This window comes from Crotalus tigris, unplaced genomic scaffold, assembly GCF_016545835.1.
Source record: "Crotalus tigris isolate CLP2741 ecotype Arizona unplaced genomic scaffold, ASM1654583v1 scf7180000017814.3102382, whole genome shotgun sequence".
Taxonomy (NCBI): Eukaryota; Metazoa; Chordata; class Lepidosauria; order Squamata; family Viperidae; genus Crotalus; species Crotalus tigris.
In genome coordinates this window covers 158,693-182,142 of record NW_024096652.1, presented here as the reverse complement: position 1 = coordinate 182,142, position 23,450 = coordinate 158,693, and the positions used below count along the sequence as shown (strand labels likewise).

The window sequence follows — 23,450 nt, the reverse complement described above, 5'->3', positions numbered from 1 at the left end:
GAGATGTAGCCTTTCCATAAATAATTCTTTCAGCAAACGATCCCAATATTTTGTTTTGTTTTTTGCCTTTGAGTCAGTTTTGATTCCTGGTGGTTGCCTGGATGAGTCCCTCCATTTCTCTTGGCAAGGTTTTTTAGAAGTGACTTACCATTGTATGTTTCGTACAAATATAATATTGTGTCTCTCTTGGCCTCAGTAAAGATAGTCATGCCCCTTTCAGATACTAATTGGAAAATGTCCAGATCTATAAATGATCTATTTATAAGAATCAGAAGGGAACAAAACATTAAAAAAATAACCATAAAACCTCACAACCTCTCATCACATACAAGTCCTGGTAAAAAGTGCTCAGACATATCTTCAAAAATCTGTCAGATAACCTGAAAAATGTATTTCTCTTCCAGAATCTTGTGCAGCAAGGGTCTACTTGTGTATAATTAGTTATAAAACTTCACATCAGTTATTTCCCAACAATAGATCGTACTCCGTTGATGGAGAAGCAGAAACCAAAACCTGTGGTGAGACTAAATTGCTTATTTTTTCCTATATCTTATTAGACATTTCAAAGACCTAATAATGTTACCCACAAGCTCATGGACTCATAAGCTTGCCTACCTTCCAATACGAAAGATGCTACTATTATTCAATACAGTTAGTCCTTGACTTATAACTATTTGTTTAGTGACCATTTGAAGTTACAATGGCCTTGAAAAAAGTGTTTTATGACTTGTTTTCATACAACCGTTGCAGCATCCCCATGGTCACGTGATCAAAATTCAGGCTCTTGACAACTAGTTCATATTTATGACGGTTGCAGCGTCCCGGGGTCATGTGATCACCTTTGCCAATCTTCTGACAAGCAAAGTCAATGGGAAAGCCAGATTCACTTTACAACCATGTTACTAACTTAAAAACCACAGTCGTTTGCTTAACACTTGGGGCAAAAAAAGGTTGTAAAATGGGGCAAAGTTCACTTAACAACTATCTTGCTTAGCAACAGAAATTTCAGGCTTATTGTGGCCGTAAGTTGAGGACTACCTGTATTGATAAATAAGATGTCTGCATAGGATAGCTAGTATTAAATATGTTCATATCAAAAATAAAAATGGAATTTATGATCTCCCAGCTTCTACTTCAATGACTTCAAACACCTCAAACTGTTTCTCATGCTAGACAATAAATGGCTAGCAATCAGATATCAGAATGTTATCTTAAAAAAAACAACGGGGAACCTTCCAATAATCATTCTCAATCACATGAACTATAAGAGCAGGTTTCATTGTAAATTAATAATTAAGTAGGAGGTTCAACTCATATTCCCTCCAGAATATATTGATATTTTTGCTACAAGTAAAGAATCTTCATCCAGAAGGACCCACAAAATGAGTACTGGGAGTGATCATGCAATTTTGTAAACTATTGTTTTTCAAAACTTAATTTGCCATACACCCCCACCCCCCCCAAATATGGCTAGAATGGTTTGAGTTTCTTGAAAGCACTCTGATTATGTTCTATTTCATCTGCCACCTAGTGGCTAACAGTAAACAGATAAGAATAACTGAGTGTCTTCATATAGGTTTACAAGCATCTTCTTCAAATCCAAATTAAATACCTATAGCAGTTTCTAAAGTAATATTGTAAGACACTGTGGCATGATTAATTTGAATAATGCATATAGTTTTTTTTATGCAGCCTTTTTTTCAAACATTACTTGCAGTTCATATACTGTTTCTTCTTTTATCTGTCCTCTTTTTCCCAAAATTCAAGCATTGAATTCAAAGCTGACCTATCAAATGCATTCAGACATCCACAGAGCAAACTATAATCTTCCTTCCTTCCTTCCTTCCTTCCTTCCTTCCTTCCTTCCTTCCTTCCTTCCTTCCTTCCTTCCTTCCTTCCTTCCTTCCTTCCTTCCTTCCTTCCTTCCTTCCTTCCTTCCTTCCTTCGGATTAATGGCCATTATGTTTTCAAAGTGGTGGAAAGCAATTATTTTCCTTTATTACTGAATGCTAGGTGTTAAATGACAACATCAACATCTATCTCAAGTTTCATCCAGACATTGACACTGAATTGCAGATCTTTTGGCTGAAACTTCTGGCATAATTTTTTTGTTAACAAAAAATGAGATAGCACAAATCTGGACAAATCAAGAGTTGCATATTCTTTAACATAGTTTTTATTGGACCTAATAAGACCATGTGGCCTAAAACTGTTTGGATTTCTAAAATGCCTCATCACTACTGCCACTACGGAAAATTATGGAAAATAAATTCTATACCCAAAGAATAGTATTAGGAATAAAATAAACATCACGTTATTTTCCCCCTTTCATGCCCCAATTGGTGCATTTCCTCCTGTTTGTCATTTGTACTAAGGATTATCGAGCTATGAATTTTGGATTAATTAAAATATTGATAAAATAAATAATGAAACAATAAACAATGATGGGTCTTTGGTGCTCTCTGACCTTGTTTTTTTTCTTGCAGATATTTCATTACCCAATCAGCTAATATCATCAGTGCTAGAAGGAACTGGGGTTTACTCTCTGTTCATATGCAGATGGTTAGCACTAATGATGTTAACTAGTTTGGTCATGAAATGTTTGCAAGAAAACAATCAAGTTCAGAGAGCACAAAATACCTCTCATTTCAATCCTGAGCTACAAATATTCTCATTTACCAGTTCAATAAATAGTAAAAAAAAAAAAGTGCTCTTTTAGGGATAGCAGTAGCATCATGCAAAGGAGAAAGAAACGAGCTTACTTTTTAATTGTAGTCACTGACCCCAGGATACCTAACAGAGGCAAAGTTAATTCAAGAACATTGTAGAATCAAACTGCCCCAAAATGAGGTGAAATGTGAACTTCATCTACAAGAACTTCAGGCCCATTCTACTAAGATGCTTGTGGTTTGCAGCACAGATGCTATTGTCATGGTTCCGAAAGAAGAAGCTCTTCAAAGAACTTTGAGGCATTGTTTACCTTAAAGAATCTTTAATTGCAACGTAGCTTCAGCACATACCTAAGAGAAGCCAAAGTCTGAATTCTCCTCCCCCAAACAGACAGTATCTAAGCATATTTCACTCCTCCATTTAACAGTCATTAATCACATTCTCCAATTAGTTTGAAGTGCGAACTTTCCCGCCATTTCTTATCTCCTCTTATTACAACCAACCTTGAAGAATACTCTACTGACATATTGTTATGGCTAACTAGTCCCCATACACATTCTTCCCCCTCCCCTCCAGCACCATCTAATTCTAACTCTAAAAGTAATACACGTGTTAAATAGAAAATGTCTGCATCTTCATACTGTATATTGTCAAGCAAGAACATCCGATGTTAGCAGCGTTGACAGCTATCTTTGAAGAAATGTAATGAAAGTGTTTAAAGTCTTCCAGCATCAGCGAGATAAGAAGTGTGGCACTGGAAACATTTGAAACAATTATTTCAGTGTAAAGATGCTTTACAGAATTTGTCTGATCTGAACATTAGCAGTAACATTTTTTGAAATATTCCCTCAATCTGGTGCCAGACACTTCTAAATTTAAAGGCTGGGAGTTCTGAGCCTAACATATCTGAATGACACATCTCCAGGTTGGAGAAGTCTAAGGCATTTTAGCCTAAGGTATGGAAACACCACCCAATTCTAAAACTCTGGGAAATGCCTGATTTAATTGGGTTGGAGATAATTTAATCTGACTGGATGCTTTGTTTCGGAAAACTATTTCATTTTCCCACAGACTTGCACAGGAAAAAAAATATTCCAAATTTTTTTGTTTTGTTCTATTTTAAAAAGATAAGATGGGTTGCTTTAAAAACAAATTTCAGTGAGTACTTTAGAGACCAAAATTTCTTGGAGATACCCAGTGGGAAGACCTGTACAGTCTGACCAAATAAATAAAATTCTATTTAGAAGCAAAGGTCTGGAACCAAATTTTGGACTGTTTATATGCAAAACATCTATACAGAGGTTGATGTTTTCCAAATGTGAGGACTTCAATTCCCAGCCTTCTCAACAAAGACCATATTGGTTGGGAAATTCTGGGACCAATCCGAAGATAGAAAGGTTGTCCTTCCTACTACTGTGTAATAATAACCTTTGCTTGTAACCCAATGAATACATGCTCCTATTCCAGGAGAAGAAACTTTGCTGTGCCCTGCAGCTGAACAAAGACCAATCCATATATTATTAAATCCATTGGGTCTGTTTGATACTTTGTAACCTTCAATTAGGCAAAATGGGTTAGGCTTAGGGCAGGGGTAGGCAACCTTGGCTCTTTTATGACTCGTGGGCTTCAACTCCCAGAATTCCTAAGCCAGCCATGCTGAGGGGAAAGGAAGAGTTTCCAAACTGAGCCAAGGTTGCCTACCCCTGGCTTAGGGCATCACAGAGCAGCTATTTTTGAAATAACATATGTCAAATGGGCTATATACAGAATGCATCCAAAATCTGGGACCTGTGACTCCTGTGGGATAGAAACCTGGCAAAGATGTGGCCACTTCAACACCACCAGGCCTTTCAACTACACTTCCCAGAAACCTGTAGGCTGTGTGGTATAAGGAAAAGGGGAGGGGCACACCCCACCCTCTTTCCTGCCCCCTTTGGCCCCTGTTCCCAATTGGGTGAGCAGCTATAGGCTGCTTTGAAACTGAGGCTGAAACTTGAAATCTCTTAATGGTGGAGGTCAGTGAAGGAGGAATGGAAGATTGACTTGGAGGGGGGCCATCAGTTGAAGAGTGAGCCCTCTTCCTCCCTGGACAGAGGGTCCTTTGGGGACATGTCCGAAAGAGAAGCATGGGTGCACTTTTCCTCAGTCAGGTCAGTCGAGGAGGAGGAGATGGAGATGAAGAGTTCACTGGGACTCTCCTGAGGATCATGAAAAGAGAGGAAACAGCACAAGCCTATATTATATTGTGGGAAGTCAGCTCCCCAGAGAAGGAAATATTAAAAGGGGAGGAAAATATATTTCCTCAAAGGATCTTAAAGAGGCAGAAAAGCATGCCCAGTTTTTCTTAACAGCCCCAAGTCTCTCTTCCCAAGCAGAAACCAGCTCTATAGATATGCAGATATCAGGAAGGTTGAAGCTAGAAGCTTAGCAAAACAAAGACACCTAAAATCTACATACCCCACTCAAACTCTAAGACAGGACATAATAGAATTAATCCACAGATGCCAAAGGGCACACCCAAACTCAGGTCAGAATACATGACACAGGAAATAGCCTCAAACAGGAACAGGAAACAACTCCAAACAAAAGGCTCCGGAGGGTATAAAAACCCATTCCCTACATGTGCTCTCTCTTTTCTGCCAGAGCCATCTTTCTGTCTGGCTTTCCTCTTCAATAAACTGCAACCTTCTTTCTAAAGCAGTTGCCATGTTTATTCACAGCTTGGACTGAACCACGATGAAGACTTTTATTTCAACAATATATTGGAAGAGGAAGGACAAGGGAGCAACCGGGATGCCTGGTCACTCCCTTGTCTTTCCTCTTCCAACATATAATATAGTAAAGTAAGGCTGGCTGGAGGGCAATGGTGATGGGTTAGCTCTCTTCCTTCCTGGAAGAGGGGAGGCTCTTGGGGACCCCCTGGAATGGGGACTGGGGATGCAGTTTTCCTCACAATCCACTGCTTCTTCTCCTCCTCCCCCCCACAACAAAGTGGTAGGCAGCTCCATAGGTCAGTTGAAGAGGAAGAGGAAGAAGGCGCAGCTTCACCAGGAACCATGAAGGGAGGGAGAACATGTGAAAAAAGGAAAAATGACCCAATGGGTCCCAGGTTGTCTAATATACCAATATGAGCAGTGGACTAATGTAACAAAGCTTTTACATTGCTAAGCAGTTCATTACAAAATCTTCTCCTCCTCCTTCTCCTCCTCCTCCTCTCCCATGGCCAATAATAAAAGTGTTACCACTGAGCTCTTACTTCAGAACAGCTTCTTCATTTAGAATTCAACAGGCTGAGCTGACTTTTGAAAGAATGAAAGTGTTAGCAATCCAAAGTCACCCTCTCTGATACTCTAAATTCAGTCAACAAAACTAGACTACCGAAAACAAAGCAGAACCATGACAAATGACAGACTAGCCATTTTTATTTATTTATTTATTTTGGTTTCCAGACAAAGGCAGAAGCAGTGGAGCAGCAACAGCTCTTATTAGAGGAAAAGGACAAACGTGCCCTTTGAGGTTAGTAAATCTTAACTAAGGACTAAACATCATTCATGCATATATAAATAAAGCCGAAAACATTTACAGTTACTAGGCAATGCATAATGAGATGGAGCATTTGGGCTGCAGCAATTCTAATTAACCTTCTCTGTTTTTTATGGCTTTTATTTTCCTGAAGTGTTTCAGTTATGTTTGTGTAGTGTGGTATACATAATGGTAATCTCTTTCAAATGTTTGCATGACTTGCCAAAGTGGCAAGTTGTTTTAAAGAGAAACTCCATCTCAGAAAGTGGAATAAAGCCAGTATTGCATTCTGGAACTTTCTTTCATATGCATAGCCAACTGGCCCCCATCAAAAGTAGGCATAATAACTAGGAACCAGTCCAAGATTGTTTCAGAATTGGACTTAGGGAAGTTGAGTTTCGGATAGATAGGTCAAGGTAAAAAAAAGAGCATACAGCATAAGACAGAAAGACATTATCCCTTTTTAGGCCCTGTACATTCCTGGTTACCTAAGTTTTGTCTTTTAGAGCATATGAGCTATACCAGGGGTAGGCAACCTTTTCTCTTTTATGACTCATGGACTTCAACTCCCAGAATTCCTCAGCCAGCATGGGGGAAACTTTGGCCCCTTCATGACTTGTGGACTTCAGCTCCCAAAATTCTTGAGTCAGCCATGCTGAGGGGAAAGGGAGAGTTTCCAAGCTGAACCATGGTGGCTCAGGAATTCTGGGAGTTGAAGTCCACAAGTCATAAAAGAGCCAAAGTTTCCTACTTCTGAGTTATACAGATGGTATACAACTGACAACAGTTCATTTGAAGTTACAACAGCATTGAAAAAAGGGGCTTCTGACCGTTTATCTCACTTTCAACTGAGGCAACATCCTCGTGTCATGTGATCAAAATTCAGACACTGACTCGTATTTATGACAGTTGCAGTGTCCTGGGTTCACGTGGTCCCCTTTTGTGACCTACTGACAAGCAAAGTCAACAGGGAAGCCAGATTCACTTAACAACCATGTGACTAACTTAACAACTGCAGTGATTCACTTAACAACTGTGGCAAGAAAGGTTGTAAAATGGGGCAAAATTCACTTAACAAATGTCTCGCTTAGCAACAGAAATTTTGGGCTCAATTGTGGTCATAAGTTGAAGACTACCTATATTTCAGCAAAATATCCTTACTAGTTCATGACAGCAAGGGGCTTTATGTATACCTGTAAATATTCACCTTTCTTTTTCTTCTTCTTTCTTTGCATATGGAAACAACTTGTCAGTGCCACAGGATTTCAAGAACAGGATGTTTAATATATCTTCACATGTTTTTTAAAAGTTCAATTTCTAATAGCAAAATTGTTTTCTGATAAGCAATAATAAAAAAAAACACATGAGAGAAATATATTACTGCACTTTTCTTCTGATCAACATTAACAAGATTAGGAAGGCAACAACTGGTATTTGCTATGAGTGTTATCTACTTCCTACAAATCTCACATATCCAAAATTGCTTCTATCAGGATGGTAATTTAACTATCTACTTAATTGCCCAATTCTGCTGCATGGATGAAATAACCTACAACCTCTTCTTAAAGGTACTCTGGACAGATTTCCATAAAGTTGAATTCTTATTGAAAACATAAAATATTATGTTGTGTACAGATGGGCAGATTTTGCTCATGTCACAGCTGAACATCACTACAGCCCTTCCTAATAACGTCATTAAATGCAAATGATTTTGTTTTTGTAAGAAATGCTTTTTTAATGGCTATTAACCCAACTTTATATAATTTCAAATGTTATTAATTATAGTTTAGTGTTTTATTGCACACCTGATAACTGTATATCAGGTATAGACAATGAGTTGGAATAATACATTATTATTATTATTATTATTATATTATTATTATATCCAGATGGAACGGAGTTTAGGAAGAACATCTCTTGCTATGTCAGATATTACAGTTCTCTTGTAATATGGAGAGGGATTTGTTCATCATTTCAATTGTGCCATGGCATCCTTTTGTACCAGAAGACCAGTGTTGGAAATTTTAAGAGCTTCATATTTTTGTTGATTTTCCAGATACACATTTTAAATTTGGATAATGGCAGGCTGTGAGTCATCTAAAATCAGGGAATCAAAGAGTCATAGTGCGAAAACCTACCTACCTACTTACGTACTATGTGAAACTGCTGCCAAAATCCCAAACACTAAGAATTTTGTCCTGTGTCCACTTTCCTTTCTGGCAACATTTAGTAAAGCTGTCCCAAAGACTACCAGCCATTACTGTAACTGCTATTTGGTGGATCATTGTCTCAGAACTTCAAACACATTCATGTAGGAGATGACCAGGCTGAACCCGAAGGCAGGATTAACTACATCATCACTCTGGATCCTTACACCTCCAAAAAAGACCAGCCTCCCTTGAAGTCTGTTGACTCTATCCTGGCTATTGGTTTCTTGAGTCTTCTCATTCAATCTGAAGAAAACATTATTTTAAAAGAGAACAGAAATTCATGGAGGTCTCAAGATTGTTATTGAAGTCTTTGTATGCGACGTTACTATCCATGCTGAAGAGGGAGACCTGTCCTTGAAAATTGATCTGAAGACTCCAAAAATTATACTTTTGCCCAGCTCTATAACACAATTGGAAAGGGGCTTCTGTGAGGTTTGTATGAAGTGGCTCTGGCTCACCTTGACAAAGAGCTTCACACCCTGTGATTGTTTTAATCAGTAACCCAATTTGCTTTGTCACTTCACCTCAAAGATTTGACCTGTCATTTCCAATAGTCAGAAGAGGTTTCAACACATGAGCTGTGCATACACAGAAATCTATTTCAGCTCTTTGAACTAGTAAAGGGGTTTCAAAGGAGAGGCGTAGCAAAGCCATCCAATTTTAAGAAATTCAGAACTACTGATGGTGGTCCTGTCTCTCTTTTAAAACTCACAGTAAGATAAAAAATAATATCCTTAGGGCTTGGTAGAGTGAGATGACATTAGATTGAATTATTAACCAGCTGTCTAGAAATCTCTTTCTCTTCCTTTTTGGAGGAAGTCTTTGAAGGTTGAAATCAATCAACTTGATCACCCAGTTACTATAAAACCAGTCAATCACCTACCCATCCTCTCTCTCTGTCTCTCCCTCTCTTCTTCTCCATCCATCCATCCATCCATCCATCTTATCTTATCTTATCTATCTATCTATCTATTTATCATCTGACTATCATTTGTCTGTTTATCTCATACTACTAATTCCAGCCAATCTTTCACAACGTTCCATTATTTTACCATGACTATAGAATGAGCAAAATTTAACCATTAAAATTGGACTATTATTAATTTAATGGCCTAAAATAACTTTAACTCAAACTTAAGTGATGTTCTTCCCAGTGCTCTAGATTTTCACATATATTTGATTAATTGTCAGTCTAATGATAAAAAGTCTAAGGACTTTACATAGGAGTGCAATATGTTAGTAGGCACAACATGGACAGTTTCTGTACACCATAAATCAGCCCCATATGCATAGAGTACTGTTTTTCCACTCACCCAATGTCCATCATACTTGCAAATCCAATCCAATCCAATCCAGTCAAGTCCAATATAATATAATGACCAAAGACCAGCAAATAATATATTTGCAAGTAACTTGCTAATTTAAAATAAAACCACAAATTAGTAGACTGAGTGTGGGACAATATATAAATGTATAGGATACAATGGCTATGTGGATATGGGATATCTGGGAGATCAATATCCTTCATGTGAAAATGTCTCCTATCATATTCCTATGTCTCTCAACTCTATATCCCTGGGTGTTTATACACCTGTTTGTCTGCTCTATCAAATTATAGTTTCAATGTTCTTGACTTACATCATGACAAAAATTAGAAACAATTCTAAACACTGAATGGAGAAGCCAAACCACCAGCAAAAGTGAAATAGTTATGAAGCAGCACAAATGTCTTGAATTTGCATAATTTATACCTGTACCAGTTACAAAATCCCATTTTTCTCTTAGTAAAAGTTCTATATGCATGTATACAGCTCTAGGCCCTTTCTCTTTGCGAGGAACAAATATACAAATCTGAAGTACTGATATTTAGGAAATTGCACTATAAATTCCAAAAGAATACTGGGAATAAGTTATTCCAGAAATGTTATTGCAATAAATAACATATGGGTCTCAGTTTACATGCTAGTGAAACTAAAGAATATATTCACAAAAGCACATAATGTTAAACAATAGGTTCTTATTTGGTTGTTAAAAGTCTGTTTGGATATAATTTTCATTTACAGAATTCAGATTTTACAAGGACTCATGGGCTACAACCATAATGTAGATTGTTAGTTGGATTACCAGAATACTATTTAAACCTTTTATGTTATATTTATTTCGAATTTATTGGGACTCAAGTTTTACAAGGAATCATGGAAGAAACCATAGAACAAAGAGGCAGACGATCCTGTTGTTCTTCAAAGTTTGGATCCTGGTTTAAAGCGAAGATCATAATCATTGTGTGATTTGAAAAATGAAGTATCTCCAAAATGATACGGGAAGTAAAATTATCAGAAGACAGGCACCTCTGCTGCATAGGGATAAATTAGTTAAAAGCTACTTTCAGACAGAATTATTCAGTCTCACTAAAAGGTCACATCACTTAAAAACAAGGAACCAAACAAACAAAACGCATCACTTAGCAAAACCCTGAGTAGCAGATCCCAATCAGGAAGGAGTAAGGCTCCCAAGAGTTGTGCAAGAGATTTTCTGAAGATTCTGGCAGCATTCAGAATGTGTTAGATATAAACTAGAAAGGCGAGGGCAAGCTCTCGCCTGATCCCCGCTGCTCGCTCTCTGCAGCTGGAAACAAGCGAGAAATTTATCTAAAGCAAGTCTGAACTCTCACCTTACTCCTACAAGTGCTCCAGGGGAAGATCCAGCTCCAGATGTAGAGGCTTCCAGCTTCGCCAGCCGGAGCTCCTGCTGCTATGGGCTGCTTCCCAGCCCAGCCAGCTTTGCGGCTTGCCCCCTTACTATCTGTATGCTCGCTGCAATTTCTCCCATGACTCTATCACACAGGAATGGCAACAACTTTTCTCTGTCTAACACCGGTGCTGCAGGGAGACAGGCATAAACATTTGCATGCATACACAGAGAAGCTGCTGAAGTTAGCGGAGGAAAAGAACACAAGGACGGCGCAAGGTGAACAGAATCGAAACAGGAAAAAGACACACATACACAGACACAAATCCTTTGGACTGGCTTGCCTTTGGAAGTGGCACTAAGTGATCTAAATCACAGCTTGAAACAAACAGAAGAGCAGTGAAACAGAGAATCGAAGAGGGGCATAGACTCTGAAGCCAGCCTTCTCTGAGCTCCAGTCATAAACAAAACAAAGAAGTATATTTTAAATTACGGGGGTTTATTTTCAGACTCAGTGGATGTTTGGATGTGAGCAAGAGAAGAAGGAAAAGGGAAGGATTAAAATTTCAGCTCTCAGACTAAGAAAAGTTAAACCACAAAGATCCAGAAATTTCTTTCTTTCTTTCTTTCTTTCTTTCTTTCTTTCTTTCTTTCTTTCTTTCTTTCTTTCTTTCTTTCTTTCTTTCTTTCTTTTCTTCCTTCTTTCTCTCTCTCTCTCTCTCTCTCTCTCTCTCTCTTTCTCTCTTTCTCTTTCTCTTTTTCTCTCTTTTTCTTTTTTTTCTTTTTTTTCCTTCCTTCCTTCCTTCCTTCCTTCCTTCCTTCCTTCCTTCCTTCCTTCTCTAAAACTCCCAATATGTAAGGAAAGATCTTTTAAAAACCCTCCGCTTGTACTGGGTTGATGTTTTGACCCAGATCCTGCAAAACAATCTTTTTTCTTTTAAGATCCGTTTGCAAATCTGGATCAAACATCATATTAGGGGTTGCTTTTTAAAACACACAGACACGCACACGCAAACACAGACACACTAAAGTAGAAAGGATAGAAGTAATGGCTGATGGTGGTAGAAAGGAATTTATGGAATGAAATCGTGAAAGTCTTAATCAGATACCAACAAAGGCTGTGTGCTAAACATACTCATATTTCTTATTTAGATACAGGATATAGGGTCAATTAATTTCAGTGAGCATTTCATGGGAAAACAATCTGGCGAGCTAGAATCTGTATGACAAGGAGTACAATTTATAGGAAAATGGGGGGAGGATGCAATATGTAAATTGTGAAGAGTTGACTGTAGCCCAGAAAACAGCACCAGCGGCACAGTAGAAATGCATAATATTTACTATTGTTGATACAGCTTCATCCTGTTTGTTCACTGTTTTAAAAAAAATCCCAAAGCAAAAGTATTTTACTATTAATACAGTCAATAAGTATTGATATTGTTTACCGTTGACTTATTGAACTCTTTAATAATCGTCCCCTGTTATTTTGATGCAAAACTAGTCTTCTTTCATCTGCCAGGGGTTTACTGAACTATGGTGCTGGAGAAGACTCCTGCGAGTCCCTTGGACTGCAAGGCGTTCAAACCAGTCAGTCCTAGAAGAGATCAACCCCGACTGTTCTTTAGAAGGCCAGATCCTGAAGTTGAAACTCAAATACTTTGGCCACCTAATGAGAAGGAAGGACTCACTGGAGAAGGGCCTAATGCCGGGAAAGATTGAGGGCAATAGAAGAAGGGGACGACAGAGAATGAGGTGGCTGGATGGAATCACTGAAGCAGTAGGTGTGAACTTAAATGGACTCCAGAAAATGGTAGAGGACAGGAAGACCTGGAGGAACGTTGTCCATGGGGTCATGATGGGTCGGACACGACTTCACAGTTAATAACAACAACAACAACAAAAATAGATTTTTAGAAGAAAACTAAAGATTTTCTTTTTTAAGGTAGGTGTTGTGTCCTGAGCCTGCGAAGGCAGGCTTGGGACGTTGCAACAGTCCTGGGCAGCTGCAAGCTGCCCGGGACCAGACTGGTCAGCGCCAACACTCACGCGCATGCGCGAAGCGCTCAGCGCGCCAAAATGTATCTTTTTGGCCTGGGGAACGTCCTTAAGAGTGGCTGAGAGATCTGTGCTGCTTTGAGTTGTAACGGGGCTACTGAAGACCAATAAAGCGTTCCTGAAACAACAAGAATGTCTCGCGCCGTCATTGCCATTAACCGAGGACTCAACACTGGCTACGAAGGTGGGATTGCCTTGCAATTACGCAAACAATTGTAAGCTTACCCTGGAGTCCAGCACAGCGAGGAAACGGCGTTAAATTCAGCAACTGCCTGCCAATACAGCTTCGTTGGAGGTAAGCTGGCTGATAGACCCTTCCTGCTTTACTAAGATGGCAAAGATTGGAAAACTTTCAGAGTTTGATATTACACATCCCGAAAGATGGGAATCTTATGTGGCCCGAGCAGAAAATTATTTCAGAGTTAATCAAGTAAGAGAAGAGGGCTTAAAGGCTGCCACCCTGCTCTGCGTTTGTGGTCAAGATGCATTTGTAATCGCTGAAAACTTAGTAGCCCCTGCACCTCTTGAATCTGTTACCTACACAGATCTTAAGAAATTACTGAAAGAGCATTTTCAACCCAAGTTGTCTGTTATTGCTTGGAGACATACTTTTGAACAGCGGGATCAACGGGCTGGTGAATCAGCTAAAGAGTACATTGCTGCATTAAGAAGGGCAGCTAAGCATTGTGAATTTAAAGATTTAGAGGAAAGACTGAGAGACAGATTTGTATGTGGACTGAGAAACAGAGATGTACAACAAAGACTTTTTGCCAAAGAGGACATATCATTCCAAGATGCCTTGAGAGAGGTTACTGCAGAAGAAGCAGCAAGTGGGGCAATCAAGAATATGAGGCCCATCAAAAGCTCTCCAGAAGCTGTTTCCGTGCATCACGAGGGAGTTCAAGGAAGCTCAGAAGAGGAGCCTGATGAAGAAATAGATCATCTCTACCCAACCAAAGAAGGAAAGCAGAGGGAAGGCAAAGAAAAGTCTTCACCTGTACCCAAGTGCTTCGGGTGTGGAGGTCGCCACAAGAGGACCAACTGCAAGTTCCGTTCTGCAATCTGTAGAGCATGTGGGAAGCAAGGCCACATAGCAGCTGTGTGTCTGGGCTGACAGAAGGTACAACCCCGAGAAGAATTGCGCCTGAAAGGTACCAGGGTCCCCAGCCAAAACAGGGTGGGTTTCTGTGCTTCACGAAGAAGCATTTCTAGGACAGGCACACACAGACCACTCAAAAAGAAATTGTCACTTAGGGTGAAGTTGCAAGGAGTTCCATTGGTCATGGAGCTAGACACGGGGTCTGCACTTTCAATCATTTCTATTCACACATTCAGAAAGATTTGTTCTGGTAGTGGTTTTCAGGCCAAGCTTAGGCCTTCTAACATTGTACTCACAGATTTTCAAAACTCCAAAGTGTGTGTTAAGGGGGAGGCCACCCTTAACGTACAGTATAAGGATTTTGAAGGTCCATTAGATGTATTGATAGTGCAGGGGGAGCGTACGAGTCTCATAGGACTCGATTGGTTTGAGGCTCTGGGAATACAAGTTACAGGGCTCAATAGCTTGCAAACAGTAGACTTATAGGAAGTCTGCAAGGAATTTGCAGATGTTTTCAGCCCACAGCTGGGCACATACAAGGGACCCCCAGGTCCTTGGACCCCACTGCCACGCCTATCAGAGTAAAGGCAAGAAGGGTACCTTTTGCTTTAAAAGGGAAAATTGATGCTGAATTGGACAAATTAATTCAGCAAGGACTCTTAGAACCTGTTGACTCCAGTCCATGGGAAACTCCCATAGTCACGCCTCTTAAGGCTAATGGGGATATTCGCATCTGTGCAGATTACAAATGTACTCTCAACAAGGCATTACAACAACATGCCTATCCTGTGCCTGTTGTCAGCCATATTCTGGCCTCCCTCAAGGGAGGGCACATTTTTGCAAAGCTTGATTTAGCACAGGCTTACCAACAGTTGCCTGTTGATGCTGCTGCTGCTGTGGCACAAACCATTGTAACTCATAGGGGAGCATTCAAGGTCAAGAGACTACAATTTGGAGTAAACGTGGCTCCTGGAATCTTCCAAAGTGTAATGGAAAATACCTTGAGAGGTATACCTGGGGTTTGCCCCTATTTTGATGATGTCTTAATTGCTGGAGACTCCACCCAAAACCTAGCTGAGAGATTGAGGGCTGTTCTGCTGAGATTCCGGAAAACAGGCCTCAAGCTAAAAAAGGACAAATGTAAAATTGGGGTGCTTTCTACAGATTTTCTGGGGTTCAAAATTGATGCCAATGGGATTCATCCTGCTGAGTCCAAATTAAGAGCCATCACGCAAGCTCCTAGACCTAAGTCCAAAGCTGAACTGCAAGCTTTTCTGGGACTTTTGAATTTTTACAATTCATTCATTCCTAACAAGGCTAATGTAGCTGGACCACTTCATAGACTTCTAGACAAACAGGCAGTGTGGGAATGGTCACAAGCACATGAAGCAAGCTTCAATAAGGTTAAGGCCTTGCTAACATCCAACAATGTGCTTGCACATTTTAATGAAACTCTTCCTGTGTGCATCGCTTGTGATGCTTCCCCTTATGGAGTAGGAGCTGTACTCAGCCATCTTAGACCTGATGGAACTCAGGTTCCTGTTGCTTATTACTCCAGAACCTTGTCCTCTGCTGAGAGGAACTATGCCCAGATAGACAGGGAAGCCTTGGCTGTTGTTGCTGGAATTAAAAAGTTCCATGATTTTTTATATGGTAGACATTTCACGGTCTACACTGACCATAAGCCTCTGTTGGGGTTGTTTACAGCTAACAAACAGACCCCTCATATCATATCCCCCAGAATGCTCAGATGGTCAATATTCCTGTCAGCCTATGATTTTTCTTTAATTCACAAACCCGGCAAAGAAATGGGCCATGCTGATGGCCTCAGTAGATTACCCTTACAGGTTGTTGAGGCTGACCCCGCCCCGGCAATCAACATCCTTTCAATTCAGGCACTGCCTGAGTCACCTCTCAACGCCAGGGATGTGGCTGCTGAATCAGCCACAGATCTCACACTCTCTCATGTCTTATCCTGGGTTTTGTCCGGTTGGCCGGAGAGTTGTCCAGGTACTGAGTTTCAGAGTTTCTGGCTAAAAAGGAACGAGTTGTCCACTTTCCAGTGTTGCTTGCTGTGGGGTAGCAGAGTTGTCATTCCTACCTCAATGAAGTCTAGAGTCTTAGGATCCCTTCACGAGGGTCATCCTGGCATTGTTCGAATGAAGGCGCTTGCGCGCAGCCACTTGTGGTGGCCTGGGTTAGATAAGGAAATTGAGGCTAAGGTGTATGCTTGCCACCTTTGTCAACGCTCACGCCCAGAAATGCCTCAGGCTCCCGTACATAGGTGGGAGGAAACACAATCCCCATGGTCTAGGGTGCACATTGACTACGCTGGGCCCTTTCAGGGTCAATTCTTCTTGGTCATGGTTGATAGCTATTCAAAATGGCTTGAGGTTGTACCTGTCTCGTCTACCACCCCTGCAAAGACTATCCAAGTACTGCGGGGGATTTTTGCTGCACATGGGCTCCCGGATGTTTTGGTGTCTGACAACGGCCCGCAATTTACTTCTTCCGAATTCCAAGCTTTCTTACAGGCCAACATGATTCGTCATGCCACTTCTGCACCTTTCCACCCTTCCACCAACGGGATGGCTGAACGGATGGGCCGCATCACCAAGGATGCTTTAAAGAGACTGACCTATGGGGACTGGCATCACAGGTTGGCTGACTTCCTCCTTGCTTACCGCACTACACTGTCCACTTCTACCGGGAGGAGCCCAGCTGAACTTCGTTGGGGGCGCAAACTGATTACTAAACTTGACTGGTTGCATCCGGACAGACTGCCGCCTAGGGGTACACAGCCCAGGGCACCGCGTCAATTGCAAGTGGGTGCCCCTGTATGGACCCGTAACTACGGGCCAGGCCATTTATGGGTTCCTGCCACTGTTTGCAAGGTTACAGGCTCTTTGTCTTATGAGGTCTCCTTGGAAGACGGTCGTATTCTACGACGGCATATTGACCAGCTGCGTACAAGGCTGGAAGCACCTGCAGAGACTCCTGGTTCTTTTCCGGGGGGGGGAAGGGGACCCCTAAGGGCAAAGGGAAGGTTGTTGGCAGAAGTCAGACTCTCACAGTGAGGCCACAGATGGCCTATTGCAAGATTCCGCGAGTGTTCCAAACAGGAATTCAAGGGAACCAGTTAGCGCACAGGCTACAGTGCAGACTCCAGCCAGGGAGTCATCCCGGGGGTATAATCATTACACACTTACACCTTTCAGCACTCCAGTCAGGGAGAATAACCGGGAGCATCCTAATAACTCAAACATTGCAAGAGAGCTGGCACACAATCAATACAATTGACCCAACATAGACACAGTTCCCAGAGAAGGACACTGCCACAGGGAAGTGGGAGAAGGGCCAATTTTAGACATTGAACCCTCTGGAGGGGGCAACTGAGTTTTGGGACAATGCTGAAATAACAGACAGTCCTCCTATGGAACTGGGGAGTGGAGGAAGCCAGCCTCACGTTAGGCCCAGTGTGGGCTTGAGAGGCCATTCAGAGCTACCCAACAATGGCAGCTTAATAGAAGGGCCAGATCGCCTGCAACTAGGCAGGTCAACCAGGTTAGAGAGAGAGCAAAGTCCTGGCCTGACGAGCCCGGTGGGCAAGCAAGCAGGCCAAGCATCAGGGCACGGTCCACGGGGGCCACCAGGGTCTGAGAAGGGGGGTGAACCTATAACCTCCACAGGACAAGGTGTACTTGGAAATAATCCAGGCCTACGCAGGTCAAAGAGAGATAAGAGATCTCCCAAATATCTAGAAGATTTTATAACCTTATTGGCCAGGCAGAAACAATAAGTGTGTTTCTGTGAAAGCCAGAAAAAGGAACACTTGGAGTAATGCCCAGAACAATAGCTTGGTACCTCGAGCAAAGTGGATTTACCACGCTCGTGTTGAGGTCGCGTTAATTGTTCATGTAGTTTTAGCTGGGGGGGAAGGGGTATTGTGTCCTGAGCCTGCGAAGGCAGGCTCGGGACATTGCAACAGTCCTGGGCAGCTGCAAGCTGCCTGGGACCAGACTGGTCGGCGCCAGCACTCGCGCGCATGCGCGAAGCGCTCAGCACGCCAAAATGTATCTTTTTGGCCCGGGGAACGTCCTTAAGAGTGGCTGAGAGATCTATGCTGCCTTGTAACGGGGCTACTGAAGACCAATAAAGCGTTCCTGAAACAACAAGAATGTCTCGCGCCGTCATTGCCATTAACCGAGGACTCAACATTTGCCTAAAATCAACCCTTCGGCTGATTCTCACAGGATCTAACTATCAGTTAGCATCAGGAGACAGTGCAATTCAGAATTTTGTCAAAAACTAGTAAAGGTGAAGGCTTTCCTCTGTCTAGTTGTGTCCGACTTTAAAGGTGGTCATATGGTCAGCATGACTATACACTGAAATGCACAGTAAACTTTCCAGAAAGATATAAAGGCAAAGATATTCTGAAGTCAAATCTTCAAATCTTAGGTATTAGGGGTTTTTTAATATGATTACTAAAATGACTGGCATTACCTTCTTCTGGGACGTTTCCACCAGCAGATCTTCCATTGAGATAGTAAATCTGATCCTGCTTAGCCTTTGAGTCCTGTATTTCTATCTGCTGAGACTTAAAATCCTTTCTCAGAGACCCCCAGAGATCCCTGAACTGTTGCTCGTAGTCTTTTAGATCCCCAATTTAGCTTTGCCTTTTTTTCTAGATAGGTGTGCACTCTTTCAAAGAGGTTGGACCCCTAAACGTGCTTGAAAATATAGAAAGTGCCATAGGCTGTCATATGGCCCAGCAGCATTTCAGCGTATCATTTGGGTAAAAAAATGAAGAGGCTCACACATAAAATAAGCCTGCATTTGTTCCACAATTCCTTATTCATTTGCAGATCAGATGGAGGGTTATTGGGGGAATCTATTATCTTTTTTAGTACTACATATGCTCAGTGGAGTCACAAAACTTTAATGCCTGTTAGCAGCATAAAGCCAACAAATTACAAGGGCATTCTAGTTTGTGTGCAGATTGACTGTTAAGACACTAAAAGAATGTGTATGGATTTCACATCTATACAGTGTAAATTCTACAGGAATTGACTGATGTGCAATTGCAATTTTTTATTGGACACCAAGGTCAAGTATGAAAGGAAAGAAGTACAATTACAAACTGGGTAAGTTTGCCCTTAAAATTAATTCTGTGCTCCCATTTTCTCCCTTAGCTTACTCTTGGAAACAGGGAAGTGTCTTATCACTGTGCTTTTGTTTTCTCTTACATGACTTTTTATCACTCTGAAGTGTCCCTGACTGCTTTCACTTTGCAGACCCAAGGGTAGAGTTTTCCCTTGATGTTTCCTTTTGGGATTGAACTGCAGGGCTGGAAGTTGGAAAAATTGCAGGATGTTAGCAGAATGGGTTGTCTAATAACAAAGTGATGTTTACAGTCATATTCCTTCCACTCTTATCTATTATTTTTATTCTAATCATCAAAACCATATCATGACTTGATTTTTTTTCTGTTTCCCACCAAAGGTCAATAAAGACTTTTTAATCTTAAAAAATGTACTATCTTTAATTAAAGCAGTCAATTCAGCCATCTCAACCAGTTCCATCATCTTCACCATCCATGTCCCATGATGAGTAAAATTGAATCTTTCCATCTTTGTGAATACAGGTAATCCTTGACTTATGGATGGTCACTTAACAACCTTTGAAGTTATGAGGGACCCCCCCCATAAAAGGGACTTATGATCTGGTTTTGAAGTTCTGACATGATCCCCTGTGGTCACATGACTGCATTTATGGCTGTTTGCAGCACCCCATGGTCATGTAAGCACAATTTATGGTGGTTTTGCTGGAAACCAGTGTTTACTTACAGTTTCCAATAAAACGCAGCCCACAGTGTTCACTTAATAACCACAGTGTTCACTTTACAACTGCAGCATTTGCTTAATAGCTACCACACAATAGTTGTAAAAATGGATCCAGATCTACTTTACAACTTTCACAACTTATGATGATATTTGCCAGACTCAGTTATGATGGTAATTTGCAAACTCCCTATATATATTTACTTTTATTTATTTTTTTGTATCTCAACTTTATTATTTTTACAAATAACTCAAGATGACGAACATATCCAACACACCTTCTTCTTCCTATTTTCCCCACAACAACAACCCTGTGAGGTGGGTTTGTCATGGTTAAGATAGGACTTGAACTTACAATCTCCTGCTTTCTAGCCTGGTGCCTTAACCACTAAACCAAACTGGCTTGTAACAACCCTATAACTCTAGATAATGGTCTTTCTGCAATTGCCATAAAGTTCCATCATTTGTTTTTCAGTTGTTTATTCACAATCCCCCCAAAATGTATCTGGTTTCAATTATACATGAATATTTAAAACCTTCTGCTTAAGGCTTAAGGGAGACATGATAACATCTTCCAGTACTTGAAGGGCCGCCCCAAGGAAGAGGCAGCTGATTTGTTCTCCAAAGCACTTGAGGGTATCACAAGAAGCAATGGGAGGAAGCTCATCAATGGAGATCCAACTTGGAACTAAAGGAAATTTTCTGATAGTGAGAACAATTAATTACTGGAACAGCTCGCCTCCTACAGTTGTCAGTGCTCCATTGCTGGAGTTGTTCAAGAAAAGATTGCACAACCATTTGTCTGGGATAGAATGATTCCTGTCTTGGACAGCGGGTTGGACTAGAAGACCTCCAAGATCTCTTCCAGCCCTAAGATTATTTTAAGTCAACTGAGTTATTAACTCCATTGTCTCTTGGTTTAAAGTCTTTGGTCTTCCGTGAACATTTTTCGCCATGTATTTCAAGGGCATCCTCTTGATCATTGGGCATTGGGGAGGGGGTCCATCTCATTGCCATCTTGGGGATTCAATTGTTCTCCAAGCAGAGAATATGACATGGGAATAGAACATCACATGGGAAGACGCTGAAGTACTCGCCCAAGACTGAAAATGCTGGAGATCCCTTGCTGCTCAATATGCTACATAGCATGGGAGGTTCTAATACTAAATGTTCTCTTGGTATAGTCTACATCTGGGTGGTGGGGAAAAGCCCTAAGGCAGCGGTTCTCAACCTGTGGGTCGCGACCCCTTTGGGGATCGAATAACCCTTTCACAGGGGTCGCCTAAGACCATCGGAAAAGGGGCGTTGTCTTACCTGAACGCCTTTCCTCAGCATGAGGAATTTCCCATGATCTTAGGAACCGAGACACTGCTCCTCTATCCGTCTCCGCACGGCTTCGAGCTGGGGGCCGTTGCAGCACCAGATTTGTTTCCATCGAGCATCTCCTAAGGGAGGCTGTGCTGCTTCGCGGCCCTTTCCGCGGAGGAGGCTGAACTAAGCTCTGCCGGCATTGTCTCCCTCTTGGCGCGCTCTCTCTCTCTCTCTCTCTCTCTCTCTCTCCCCACCTGGGCGCTTCTCCAACCAGGCTGGGCAGAGCCGGTGGAGTGGCCTTCCTGCCCCCCCTCCCCGGCCAGCTGGAGCCAGGCAGGCTGGCGACCTTCAGAAGTGAGGTGAGGACAGGCGAGGTGCGCTGAGCCCCGGGTGTGGCGGGTGGGTGGGCGGCGTCGGTGCGCACTTGGAAAGCCCTTAGGGTTGGGCGTCACCACAACATGAGGAACTGTATTAAAGGGTCGCGGCATTAGGAAGGTTGAGAACCACTGCCCTAAGGTAAAGCAATTCGTACATCACTAAAATAGAACTTTAGAAAGATATGTGTAAACACTGAGATCTTTCAGAGCACAAGGAAAGGAAGATGATATAGCAAATAAAGAACTATACAATTTTAAATTATATGAGGAGCCCTACATAGAAAGCAAAGTGCTTTCAGAATAACAAAACCTGAATTGAAATAAAATCCAAAACTATAACTTAGAGGGGCTGACATTGAAGTAAGCACCCTAATCTCAACAGATCCTTGTTGCTATTATCTCTCCCCACTTGGGCCTCTGGGGATATTAGCTTTGCTGGTACTGCTAGATACCAGGCTAGATAACCTTCTCTTCAGGAAGCTGGATAACCTTAGGAAGACTTACTGAATCATGCCTGAGTAGACTGGGTCAGTGAGATCTCTTCTCCATTCACAGAAAAGATACAATGGAGAATACAACACTGATTTATCAGAAAATTATTCTCTCTGGCTCTCTTTCCTAAAGGTGGGAAATAGTGTAGATCTGACTTTAGGAAGGGGGAAGAGAGAAATGAACCATTAAGAGATGAGGTCAGTCCTGAGAAAGCATAAAGGGTGATAAAGAAACCCAGAGTAGTTCCCCTTGATATCCTTTGATAAGAGTTGAGAGGAACACTGATGGGCTTTCAAGATTTTTTTATTCTACCCCACAGCAATAAAAGGCATTCCTGAAACCCCTGCTGCTCCTGTTTCTTGACCTTACCTTCCTCAAAGGGCTAACAGGCAGGCTTTCTATTATCCCTGTTTAACTCAGTCCTTTTTCTAGACATGAGTGACAGCTCAGTCAAAGCTCTGAAGTGCAGCTGCCTGTCCTTTTTATTTCTAATAATGCTTTTAGGTCCCATTCAGGGCTTAAAGACACTCTGGAAATAGAGATATTTTTGGGAGGTTGATGCTTTACAATATTCCAATTTCCCATTTTTTGTATATATTTTCTCCTTCTCTGCGATGATTATAAAATTGCTCTGTTTGCTATTTTTTAATGAAAAAGAGGACATGACGAAGTCTTGCATATAATGCAAGAATAATGCTGATAAATTGATATATTAGGCACTCTTGTCTTACAATTACAACGAAATATAAACGTAGAACTAGCAGCCTATTATAATAGCAGTAGCCACTGGAGGCTGAGGCAAAACTGAGTTGGGAAGAGACCATTTTGTTAAGCCTGTGCAAGGTAGCTTCAATTTGCCCTGACAAAGATGTTCATGCCATGAAGACAATATGATTTTCTCTTCTGAGGTGAAAAGGTTGAGGCAATTTGTTTCAAGCTTTGCAGACTTGATCTGGCATTTCCAATAGCAAGAAATGGCTCAAATGCCTGTGCTTGTTCATACAGAAGTCTTTTCTAGTTATTGAAACTGCTAACAGGAACCACAGAAGAGAGGTGAAGCATAGCCATCTCATTCCCCTCTTCTTGTACGAAATTGAAAAATAAAAATATTCCAACCATTGTTTGGAACCACCAATAAAGGGCAAAATTATTCTTATGGCTTAGTCCTGACCTTGGGTGAGGCACA

The 23,450-nt window shown here is 41.4% G+C and overlaps 1 protein-coding gene across 3 annotated transcripts in view; it reads right to left on the bottom strand.

Moving 5' to 3' along the window:
* Positions 1–23,450, bottom strand: part of ARHGAP24 (Rho GTPase activating protein 24) — a 305,640-nt gene that overhangs the window by 133,006 nt on the left and 149,184 nt on the right. The window contains exon 1 of one of the 3 annotated variants that reach the window (XM_039342823.1): positions 11,074–11,806. The exons of the other annotated variants lie outside the window; for them this stretch is intronic. The gene's annotated coding sequence lies outside the window, so the exon portion shown is untranslated. Of the gene's footprint in view, positions 1–11,073; positions 11,807–23,450 lie in introns of those variants that run through there. 3 annotated transcript variants of the gene reach the window in all.